Here is a 12,641-nt window from a genome sequence, read left to right as displayed (position 1 = left end):
AATGTTAATGAGTGTTGGATGAGCTGCCTTATGCCCCCAGGTACACAGGCCACAGGCAGGAATTCCCCAGTGATAAGTTGGGCAGTTTCCCATGGAAGGAAAGAGGACCTTTCCCTAGCCTCGGGCAAGCTACACAGGTTGGAGCTCACCTAGCTGGGTGTGGTACAGTCTTAAATGCCCTAGGCCAAAGGGAGTGTTCTGGAGGTCAGCAGTGGAGTGTGAGAGAACAAGAAAGAGACAAAGAGGAGGGAAAAAAATTAAAAGTAAGACTGTTTCGACTGTGCAGGGAATATAAGGAAGAGAGGGAAACAAAAGCAACTATGCAGCTGAGTCCCACTCCCCACCCATGGAGCTGCAAGGCTTTAGTCCCTCTGCAGCCCTCAAAGACCATGGGGGACAGAGACAGAGATATAAACAAAAGCAACAATGTAGCTGAACCCTGATCCCTGCCAGTGGAGCTGCCAGGGTATGGGTTTAGTCCCTGCCCAGACGCAGAAGTGGCAAGCTGTGGCTGTGCTGTGAAAAAGCCCCTGAACAGCCTTCTAGGGCTGTGGAGGAACAGAGAGCAGAGATGTAAGCAGAAGCAACAGTGTAGCTGAACCCTGATCCCTACAGGTGGAGCTGCACGGGTCCTGTCCAAGCCCTGAGGCAGGTGAAAGCATACTGTGGCTGTGTTGAGACCAATCCCCACTACAGGCTCCAGATGGTCCCTGCTCCAGCAGATAGAGTGACGGGGCCAAGGTCACGCCCCAGCAGGCTTCCACTGAGCTGTGCCAAAAGCCCTCAAAACCCCATGGGTCTGTGGCTACTTACCTTTGTGATGTTCCTCCTATGTTCCAGCAGTGGTGAATTTCCCTCTAAGCAACTCTCCTTGACTGGGTTCTACGGAGTCCCTCTGGTATGTGTCCAAGTCATCTTTTTTTTATGGATAGAAGAATTTTTATTTTTCTCTCTTTGTTAGCCTTTTTTTCTTCCCTACCAAAAAATGTCTTGTTTTCGGAATCCTAGGCTCATCCACCACCTTGCTACAGCTCTGTCCCTGACGCAGCCTAGCTTGCCCTGGAGCTGCTGCCGGAACCACACAGCCCAGCCTGGTGTTTCCGCAGAGGGTGAGCCGCCGCCGCCTCCATAGTCAGCCTGCCCTCAGCATTCGGCCCACACAGAAGGGACCCCTGCCGGAACGCAGTCTGCAGTCCACAATCTGCACCAAGCCCGGAGAACCTCAGACAAGAGTCGAGCTCAGGGAGGATGTCAGGCTCCAGGGTGTCACAGAGCAGCAAGAGAAAGACCAAGAAGAAACCTGACACTTGGGAAGAAGCGAAATTTCTGGTGGGCTCCATGGCAGTCATGAATGGCATGCGAAAGCAGAGAACTTTTTGCGATGTGATTCTCGTGGTCCAGGAAAGAGAGATCCCTGCTCATCGTGTGGTCTTGGCTGCAGCCAGCCCAGTTTTTAATGTCATGTTCACAACTGGCATGCTCGAATCAAAATCCTCTGAAGTAGAACTCAAAGACGCAGACCCTGACGTTATTGAACACCTGGTGGAATTTTCTTACACTGCAAGGGTTTCTGTGAATACCAACAATGTGCAGTCTCTGTTGGATGCCGCAAACCAGTACCAGATGGAACCTGTGAAGAACATGTGTGTTGATTTTTTGAAAGAGCAAGTGGATGCTTCAAACTGTCTCGGTCTAAGCATTCTAGCAGAGCGTCTAGACTGTCCTGAGTTGAAAGCCACTGCAGATGCCTTTATTGACCATAATTTCCCTGACGTTTCCAAAACTGAGGAGTTTCTCCACCTTGATGCTGAGCTAGTAACAAGTCTGCTCAACCAGGACTCCCTGACCGTGAGCGCAGAGGAGGAGGTTTATGATGCTACCGTCAGGTGGCTGAGATATGATGCGCCGAATCGCCAGCCTTTTATGGTGGATGTCCTTGCTAACATCAGATTTCCTCTTATCTCAAAAAAATTTCTTATGTAAAACCATCCCATTTGAATCCCTCATTCAAGACAATCCTGAGTGCCTTAAGATGGTGATGAATGGAATGCGGTATCATCTACTGTCTCCTGAGGATCAGAAAGAACTGGCAGATGGAGCAAGGCCTCGAAGACCACAGTCTTGTAGATATTTTAAGCCAAAGTTGGAAAAAGGTGCATATGGCACACGATCCTGAAGTGAGAATGTAACTTCAGAATTTCATTTGATGCATGTTTTGCTCTTTAAAATTACCTGTGTTGATAACTATTTTGTATATCCAACCACATGTTTTTAGTCTTCAAGTAGAACAGTTTAAGTAACTGAAGAATTGACCCCAAATTTTCAAAAAAAGTCTCATTCAATAAAGTATGTTATTCTCAAAAGCCAGCATTATTAGAATTCCATCACAATATGTTCAGTATTTATATTAAATGTGCCCACCCTCCCTTATTTTTGTTATAAAACTTTGTCTTGGAAATATTTTGCCACTTACTAGGACCTATTTATATTTTTTCATATTAATTATTTCTAATATAATAATTGCAGAGGCAGCTTTTGTTAGAAATTATTTACCTTGCCTCATGCAAAGTGAACAGTAGTTTATACTCTGATATAAGTAGGCTACTTATTAAATAGGATTGCTTGGTAATTATTTTTAAATTCTTATACTTGGCATTGTTCAGAAATCTGGAATGATATTAGCTGTCATTCATTGAGACCCTCCCATAGCTGCCCTATACCTGCCAGGAATGGTGGCTTTTCCTTATTATTAAATTGATTTCCGTCAGAGAACATTTTCAGTGGTAGCATATAATTTTCCAGAATTAAGTCAATATATTTTTGGAGCTAATAAACTTATACACTATTATCTCTATATATTCCTTGGATTTAAATGATGACAGGAGGAATTACTGTATTAATTACTGGCTGAAAAATGATAGAAAAGGAAATCTTAATCTTTTTTCAAATATTGTCAAGAAATGACTTCTTGGCACTCTATTTTAAAGGTGAATCATACCATTCTGAGGATGCCAGGGAAGAGAGAAGAACTTTCAATCTATGAAAAGAGGATAATTGGATTTCAAATAGTTCACTGAGAAATTTAATTAAAAATAACCAGATTTCTTTTTTTTTTCACAACTTTTGGAAGATTGCTTTATGATCCTGAGGGAAAGAGAAGGGTGAGTATGTTGGGCAGAAATATATTAACCATTGTGCATTTCAAGGAAGGTTCACCATTGCCATTTCGGTGTTCTAATTGGAAAATTCTCCTTTAGAGATGACAGACTATTTCTTGTGCTCCTCATTTTAAGTGGGGGCTCCTCTTTTGGCTTGATATCTCTGCATAATTTAGGCGATGGGTTCCGTGGCCTTTTGTGTCCACTGTAGTTTGACAAAATGGCAGGCCATTCTTAGGCCTGGTACACTCTTGATAGATTCTTATATAGAAAACCTAGATTTTTATTTTATTTTCCCTCTTACCATACCTATCGATGTTTGGGATATATTTCTCCTATTGATAATGGTGAGTTGGGTATTTCTCAAACTACTGACGTTCAGATGTGAGACAACTTCCAATTCTGCTTAAGACCGATGCCTCTATCCTTTTCTGGGAATTTTATTACATACCCTGAAGTCATTCAAGGCTCTTGTCTACATTTTCTATTGATTATGTATTTTATAATGAATGTTGGATTGTGAGTGTGAACATGGCAAAGGTAGGTAATTTCTTTTTTGTCTTCAAACTAGGACCAACAACTCTTTTTTAAATAGATTGTGAACACATGTTCTCTTAATAAGCACTTTCATAAATAATAGTATAATAGAGAAAAACATTTTCATCTGTTGAAATCTACTATGTGGTTCATTTTGCATAAGCATGAATAGGAATGTAAGACAGGTGTAACAGTACTAAATAAAAAGAGGAATGAAAATAATGAAGTCATCTTTATGAACGTCACAGAAAGCATGTTCTCCCTTTATTCCGGCTCGTAGCTCAGAAACTGTTGATAGAGGTTACTGTTCTCAGCCCAGATTAGGTGGAGGATAGGATTGAGATGGAAAAACCCTTGCTTACAGTTAAATATTATACATGTCAATTAATAGTTGTTGTAAACTGTGTTTCTCTACATATTTGTAAGTGATGATGTAGCAATCCCTGGTGCCACAAAGTTCACGATCGTGGATGCTATTTGAAAGGTGAGCAGGTACCACCCACCAGCTGGCCCCTTGCACAATTAAACTCACAATCTGTGTCCAAAAAGATTACAGTTTAGAGATCCCTATGGGGGCAGTTCCAGTCTCTACAAAGGGTGACCTGTAGTCAAAATGGACGATACATATACAAAACAACATATCAGTGATGCAGTCTGGACTCTCCCTAACAGATATTAAACACATGTTTCCTCCTGGTGCTCCTAATCTGAGTTCTAGTCTAGTCAACTGTTTTGGATAATGGCAAGTTTGCTCTTTATGATACTACTTAGTGGAATCATAAATAATTTTCATTTTGCCTTTTAAACTTGGAAGATTTTCCTGAACCTTATGGCTTCATATACTACTTTCATTATATTTTGAAATTAATTAATTGTCATTTCTGTTTTCTGTATTCATTGCTACACTTCACTTACTCTCTATTAGAATGTGATCATCTCTTAAGTGTCCTCACTATTTGAAGAAAACAAAACATTTTGAAGGCTCTTATAGTTCTTGTACCCACTCATCAATTGTATCAAGATAATTTGTACGTATGTCATCATCACTATTTCCTAGACATTTCTTTTCTTCTTTTTAAAAAAATCAATTTATTGGGGGCTCGTACAACTCTTATCACAATCCATGCATCCATCATGGTCGTCTCCTCACTCTTAGTTTGCAGATTTCAATGTGCTCTGCAGATAATTTTGTCCCACGGTCTCCTCTCCTAGGAAGAAGGACTCTGTTTCAAACAGCACTCCATTTCCAGACCCGTGTGTCCTGCGCACTTCTACTGGACAAGCTACAGCGATTTAACAAAGAATATTAATAGGTTCAGAGATTGAAAAAATACTCAGTTCAGTTTTCAACATAAAATAAAATTTGAAAACCTTCAATACGAATAATGAGTTAAATTTGAGATATGGCAACACAGAAAATCAGTCTACAAATGAGATGGATGTACTCAGATAAATGACAATTTATCTTAGTGTTTCCTCGAGGTACGAACATTTTTCACCCTGTTCTCAGAACTACGTTTTATGGGGATTCATGATAACCTGGAAGAGTTAGACCATAGAAGTGTTTGCTATATGTCATTTGCTTTGTTTTGTTGTTTTTTTTTCTCCTCGGGGGAGCAGATTCTTCCCATTCTAAATTGTAATGCAGGATTGTTATGCTGGGAATCTACATGGTGATGAAGTGGGAGAACAGGGAGTTTCTGTGTGTTCTTCTGATTGAGTCTGAACCTTTTATATCAGCTGGGCAGTAAGGCTCTGACCTTCATGCCTGTGGTGTAGTTTATAGTTTGGCCTGTCCATGCGCCTTTCCTTCATTGCAAAATCTCCTGTATGTTTGAACTTTTAATATCTGTTCACGATACCTTCGCACGTAGGTCTCATGGGTAGGATAAGGGGTGTCTGGTTGATAGGGGAAATATTTTACCTCCAGCTATGAAAAGTCAATGGATTTGACCTTTCTCTGGTGAGAAATCTTTTGAGTTGATAAAAGTCTCTCCCTCCAGTGTCTGAAACACAGGGCTTATTTTGAATGTTCACTTGAAAATCTGGAGGGGTTTTATACTCAAAGCTCACAAAGTTCGGGGCTCCACTAATGACTGGCCCCAGAACTTTCTCACTGTCTCAGTAAACAGTACTCTCTCTAGCAATTTATAAAATTTTAATTTATGTTTTTGTTTTATCAAAAACATGTGTTTAGTAGCTTCTGATTCAGGTAAGCAGAACACAGTTGTTCCCATCTGAATAGACCTCCTCTAGATTTCGGATGGCATTTGATATGCCAATTCACTTCAGTTCTCTGATGGTGCATGCACGGACTCCTAGCATCTGTGCACCCACGGCTCATGTTGCAAAATAAGAAGCAGGTGCCTGACTCAGAGAGGAGGAGACAGTCCAAGAGAGACAGAGCAGGGGTCCAGAGTAGAAATGGAGTGGCAGGTATCCAGAGAAGGCCTAGAGTTTGTACGTGGGCAGAAAGTTGTGGTCATCTCCACGTGACTACACATTATAGAGGGATGAATGGACTGATAGTATAGGATGTTTCATCACCCAGAACTGGGAAACTGATCTACATTTGATCAACCCTATTCTCAGTCCCTAGGTTCTTCAAGCTGAAACCTGAGAAACCAGTTCCCTGGCCTTGAAATGAAGTGTATCCAATGGTTACTAAGTTTCCTCGAGCCCTGAGCACTTGAATTGTTTTAGGACTATTCAGCAAGGAAGGATTCCCACACCCTCCGCCCCAGAAAATAGGTACTGTATACTACAAAAATATCTGAGTTTGGAGAGATATGTCCTAATCTTATGGGCTCTCACTAATCTTTTTCACAACACTGATATCATTTTTACATTAAAATTTACAACTTATGTTAATCTTGTTAATCTGTCTTTAATACATCTTGCAAAATTATTAAATTTATTTGGGGAGTTCTATCAGACTTATCATGATAAAATAATATTTCATCATATTTTAAAGAATGTATTGCTTGGTTTTGTATGTTTTCTGAATACTTTACATATTTTATATTATTTAATTGATTGCTTTTCAATTTTTCTTATAAAATATTTTGTAGGCTGAATTTTATGTGAGGAGAGGAAATAAGAAAATTTTATGCCTATTAAAATAACATTTTGGTATACATTATTTTAAATGAGTAAAAAAATAGAAGTTCATGGAAGATATAGCTGACTATTTATGAAAACACACTCATTACATGTATAGTAATATTGAGGATGATACAGTAAAATGAGTAAGACTTACCCCACACCCACCACAGTGAATCAGTGAAAAATCGCTATACCTCATCACAGACACAGAGGAATGGCCCCCTTGAATGATCTGTATTATTCCATGAGAAGCTGATTGTGTCAGATCTCATCTATGAAGTGAGAGAAATTATAGGGGTCGTGTATAAATGGATACATCTGTACCCGTCATGACCAGCTGTCAACCCACATCATGAGATACACCCACCACTAGCCATCAGGATTCCAGACCACATTTGAGATGAGCAGCGGAGCTATCCTGGTGTGTGGCTCTGTCAAGTTCTCGAGGTTATCTCTTATTTATACCTGATGTAGACCAGAACTGCATTCATGAATGTGAATTATGAGCATGTATAAGTGCCCTATAGAGTTGAAAGCTGAAACCATCCCCCCGATACAGCAATAAGCAAGGACATTGCCCTATAGGGTGCTCTTGAACCACTGATACCAAAGTGCACTCATCAAGGAGTGACTATGGAGCTTTATTTTCCTATTGGCAGTCATCCTGGGTAAGATAAGACAGAGATGAGGCTGGAGAAAACACTGTGGCAGCTCCAGAGCCCTCACCTTCTGGTTTACCTCCTCACAGGTGTTATGCCCAGATGCAGTTCGTGCAATCTGAGGCAGAGGTGCAGAAGCCACGAGAGTAGGTGAAGGTGTCCTACAGGACTTCCGGATACACCTTCTCCAGCTATGGTACGAATTGGGTGTGACAAGTACCAGGAAAAGGCCTTTAGTGGAAGGACTGGATCAGTACCCACGCTGGGAAGTCAACATATGCCCCGGGCTTCACACAAGGCAGGAAGACATCTCCTGGGATGCGTCATTCAGCACAGTTTATCTACAGACTGGCAGCCTGAACTCGAGGACACTGCCACCTCTTCCTGTGTGAGACACACGCTGTAGAAATCCACATCCCGAGAGCGTCAGGACACCTGAGGGCAGGGCAGCTGTACTCGCTGAGGCAGTGACTCAGAATATTTAGTTGAATCTTCTCTTTATTTACCTCCTATGAACTTAGAGATGAGAAACAAAGACAATTACTTTCTGTGAAATTATCATTATAATACCGTGAAATTAAATCAGCCCCTCAAGGGGGGAGGTTAAAAATACCTTGGTATGTAGCCTTTCCTTATCTCTCTGTGTAAACACTTACATCTCGGTACTGACAACTATGCCGACTCCATGAAGGTTCGAATTACCACCTCCAGACACAATGAAAAAAACACAGTTTATTGGCAGAGAGAAGGTGAGAAAATGGAAGCCAAGACCATCTAGTACCCTGTGAGAAAAGAGGAAGAGGGAGTCAGTGTGATCCCAGACACAAACTTCCTGCTGGGAGAGACCTGGGCTGCAGGGGGGATTCAGAACCCACATATCGCAGGTCATACCCCAGGGGCAGGTGCCCATGCATGGTTTCAGGGCTGGTTTCTTCTTGTGATCTGGGGATGCTTCTCCATCGCACTGTTTCCCCCAAGGAATTTATCTATTTTTTTATGACAAAGGAATGCAAGATTATTGTATAAGAAATATTTAAAATCAGACTATTGCAGGTAGGATGTATAATAATGGAATTGAAATCTCAACGGCAGAAAGTGGGAAGGAGCAGATAAAATATAATTTTTATTTCTTAGTGTTATACCTCACTTATTTGTATATTAGTGTTTACAGCAAATGCATGTTTCAAGTACTGTTTGATAATAGTTGAATTGGTTGGATTTCCTTGAAGGCGGACATGATCTTATCACAAACAGTACTGTATTTCATGATGTGTTTAGCAAGATCCTTCCTGCCAATGAATGCCATCCCCTTCTCTTCATTGTGTTGTTCTTTGCGTAGTAAATCTTATGGTTTCCTGATCAACTTGCAATACCATTTAAGTCCTTTTAAGCTCACTAATGCCTAGAATACCAACTAACCTTCAAGTATCCCATTTCATCTTTTGCCCCTTCCAATCTTCCTAAATTTATAGTATGCAAATTATCAATTTTGATCATTAGAAGACTTTTGCGGCTCTTTCTCTTTACCTTGAGTCATGCCCCAGCAGCAAAGGAAGATCCTGACAGCTCCACTCCCAAAGCCTTTACCCAAATTACATCCTCATGGCTGAATCCCCTCCAAGAAACCAGCTCTACTTCAGTCACATTTTGAGTGCCCTCGAACATGAGGGGTCCATCCTCTAACAGTAGTTTCAACAATTTCCTAATTCCTTTTCTTATGCTGTCAGTATTTAACAATGCTTCAAAAGTATGCATAAGATTTTCAAAGCTTCTTCCACTGAAGAAGGTAGTGGGGTCCTTCTGCATTGTCTAGTCTTAGTCTGGAAGCTTTGATGAAATCTGTTCATTTTGGGTGATCCTGCTGGCATTTGATATAACAGTGACATATCTTCCAGCATCACAGCAACACACAAGCCACCACAGTATGATGAACTAACAGACAGGTGGTGAGAATATAACATTATTCCTTCAAAATACACCATACAAATTCTGGCTAATATTTTAATTACAACAAATAAATAATTGCCGAACTCCACCAAATAGTGGAGTAATTCAATTCAATATTTTCAATTTTGGTCTTAACATTTAAATAAAAAGCCATGAGGACATCAAGAATTTAAGTCATGAGAACAACAAGAATTTAATAAGTAAACAAACAAATAAATGGGTCTAGAAAACTAGAATCAATGACCAATATATAGCATACTCAACCCAAAACAAAACATATTGCTCCCGTTAGGCTGGAATATATTTCAGAAATAAAGTGAAGCATGAAACGAATAGAAACACATAGATATTTAATAGAAATACAGATAGATGAGAGATACAAGATATGGACAGGCTATATAGAGAAAATTGACAGCTAAATCAATAGTTCAGCAGATTGATGGACCAATTAATAGATTTATGATAGATAGATAAATAGATAGAAAGATAGCAGAGATAGGAATATGTATAGATGGATGACAGAGAGAAAGAGAAACTCGTTCAACAGACACCAGTGTCATTGTGCATTCAGGTTCAGGGGTTTGGGCTGAGTCCAGACAGATGGTGTTCACAGAACACTCTTGTCTATACTGAGATAAATTGAAGACTAAATGCACAAACTACTACATGCAGTGTGTCATAAGGAGGAAGGATGTTATAAAACAATGACTCACTCTTCAAGAGATTGTCTCAAGTACCTGGGTCCCCACAACAGGAACATATCAGTTATTTGATGTGTGTGGTGATGCAGATAAAAGTAGGTCAGGGAAGCTATGTGAGACCAGAGTGTAAGCACCACGAAGGGAAGGTTGGGATGTATTGCATAGGGTCTCGGGACAAACAGCACATGACCCAGTTCAAGACTCAGTGCATGGGGAGCAAGATACAGGTTTCCTTCCTGAATTTGGGGCCTCCCTATTCAATTTTCCCCTGTGTTATGGTTTTTATTCCTCTTCCTGTCTCTGAGAACCAAGATTTAGATGTTTTTAGCATAACCGTCAACTCCAGAGAACAGAGGGAGGAGAATGAAGCATGGAATTAGGACATCTTCTCTGGGTCCTTGCTCTTTTCTTGGGAGACCCCGAGTGCACAAACCTGAGGTGCTTTCTCCCCATCAGAGGAGAACTGAAGGGAAACGTTTTAATATTATTTTTTATTTTTATCTTTACACTTGCTTGTGGATTGTGGGAAGATTTACCAAGATTAATGCTCATTCAACTATTCATACACTCTTGTTTCATTTCATTGACTGTAATACACACAAACTCCTGTTACAATTACCTTTGCTTTCCAAATATTCTGAATGTTCCCCTGGATAAATGTTGCCCTTTTAATCACAGAACTTAGATTATTTTAAGGTAATTGTATCTACCCAGGATTATTGCTCCCAGGTAGGCTTGTCAATTATTTGACTGGAAGTTTTTCCAAGGGGTGAGTTCAGTCCCACACCTGAAGCGATGCTGGAAGCCATGGTCTCAGGACTTCCACAAATCGACCCAACAAGGAAGCCTAGTCTTTGTATTATTCTTTTGTGTGTGTGTATTGTTTCACTTTTTGTCCCACTCTACCCAAGACCTTCTAACGCTATCTTTTCCAAAGAAGTGGGTACTGATAGCAAGGCACCACCTATTTCTTCTGGTCATAGAGATCAGGAGACTCCTATCCATGATTCATTACAACATTGGACGAATGGTTTCGTTGTGTCTTCAAGGATCATCACTCTGGAAAGGGTGAAAGAATTAGCTGCACCTAGTGTGGTTTAAAGTCCCCAGTCACTACTCTCAAAGCCCAGATGTAGGACATTGTCTTTGTGCGCTGTTATCTCAGCGGGTCTTGTGTCCCTGAGCCCCAAGGCCTCCTCCTGAGAGAGAGAAAAGTTAACAAACTGATGGTTTTCTTTAGTTTAGATCACAGTAGGTCAGAGAAATGTTTAGACAGATTATGAAATTTATGAGATTGTGAAACTGATGAAGGTGAGATATTCTCCATGTTGGATTTTTAACTTCTCTAACAAACAGCTACCCTGTCAGAGAGACGGTGACAAGGGCCAGGTTGACCATGAGTATTCAGAGTGACACACTCATCTTTGACTTTAATCTGCACAGATTTGTCTGACACTCCGAGTAAAGCTGACATTCCCTGAGATTTGTTTCCTCTTCTCAGGCAGCAGGAAGTACAGGAGAGACCTGGGCGCTAGGACACACCTGAGAGTCTATTGAGAGTCTATTTAGAAGGGGTCATTCAGTTGATGAGATTCTTCAAAGTCTTCACTAAGGAGACAGAGGTACCTTCCATCATGGACATCATTCCCCACAGACAGTAAGGAGAGACCCAGGCTCCTTGGGCTGCAGATTCACACTGGGTTTGAAACCACTCTCGCCTGAGTGTGAATGAGAGATGCACTAAGTGGAGTCACAGTTCAAAGCTCTCTGTGTGTGAGGTTCTAGTGCTAGTGCCAGTCTTGTCTCCCCGCCCCCTCTCTCTCTCTCTCTCTCTCTCTCTCTCTCTCTCTCTCTCTCTCTCTCTCTGCATGTGTGTGTTGCAGGATGTTACTAGGATTAAGTGCTGTCCCTCCCAGGAGTCCCAAGACCTGGGTATCCAGGGTTATAGGGCTGGAGGAGTCTGACACGTAGGGCAGGGCAGAAATATGCAAAGTGGAAGACATCCATTTTAGACCCACAGGCCACCTCCACAGGGGAAGGTTTCTCATCACCCAGCTGGTGAACTCAGTGTGATTCCTTTGCATCCTCCTTGCAAGATGGGGTCTGCCACCCTAGATCTCCTCATTGCTCTTCTCCCAGGTCAGGATCACCACAGGTTTGAGATGAATGGAGGATGTGTGTGCAGAGGGAGTCTCTCATCTCTCAATCCTATCTCCACAAGTGTCTGTGCTCAGGTGCAGCTGGTGCAGTCTGGGGCAGAGGTGAAGAGACCTGGGGAGTCTTTGAGGATCTCCTGTAAGACATCTGGGTACAGCTTTAATAGAAACTGGATTGGCTGGATTAAGCAGACACCTGGAAAGGGCTTGGAATGGATAGGGATAATTTATCCTAGTGATGCTGATACCAGGTACAACCCATCCTTCCAAGGAAAAGTCACCATCTCCACAGAAAACTGCATCAGCACCATGTACCTGCAGTGGAGCAGCCTGAAGGACTCAGACACGGCCATGTATTACTGTGCAAGAGACACAGTG

At 41.4% G+C, this 12,641-nt stretch overlaps 1 pseudogene; it reads left to right on the top strand.

Moving 5' to 3' along the window:
• The first annotated feature begins 1,248 nt into the window (after positions 1–1,248).
• On the top strand, positions 1,249–2,176 carry LOC142436663 (kelch-like protein 7 pseudogene; annotated as a pseudogene).
• The last annotated feature ends 10,465 nt before the right edge of the window (positions 2,177–12,641 follow it).

Source organism: Tenrec ecaudatus, unplaced genomic scaffold (genome assembly GCF_050624435.1).
Source record: "Tenrec ecaudatus isolate mTenEca1 unplaced genomic scaffold, mTenEca1.hap1 Scaffold_535, whole genome shotgun sequence".
Taxonomy (NCBI): Eukaryota; Metazoa; Chordata; class Mammalia; order Afrosoricida; family Tenrecidae; genus Tenrec; species Tenrec ecaudatus.
This window is presented reverse-complemented; position numbering and strand designations above follow the sequence as displayed.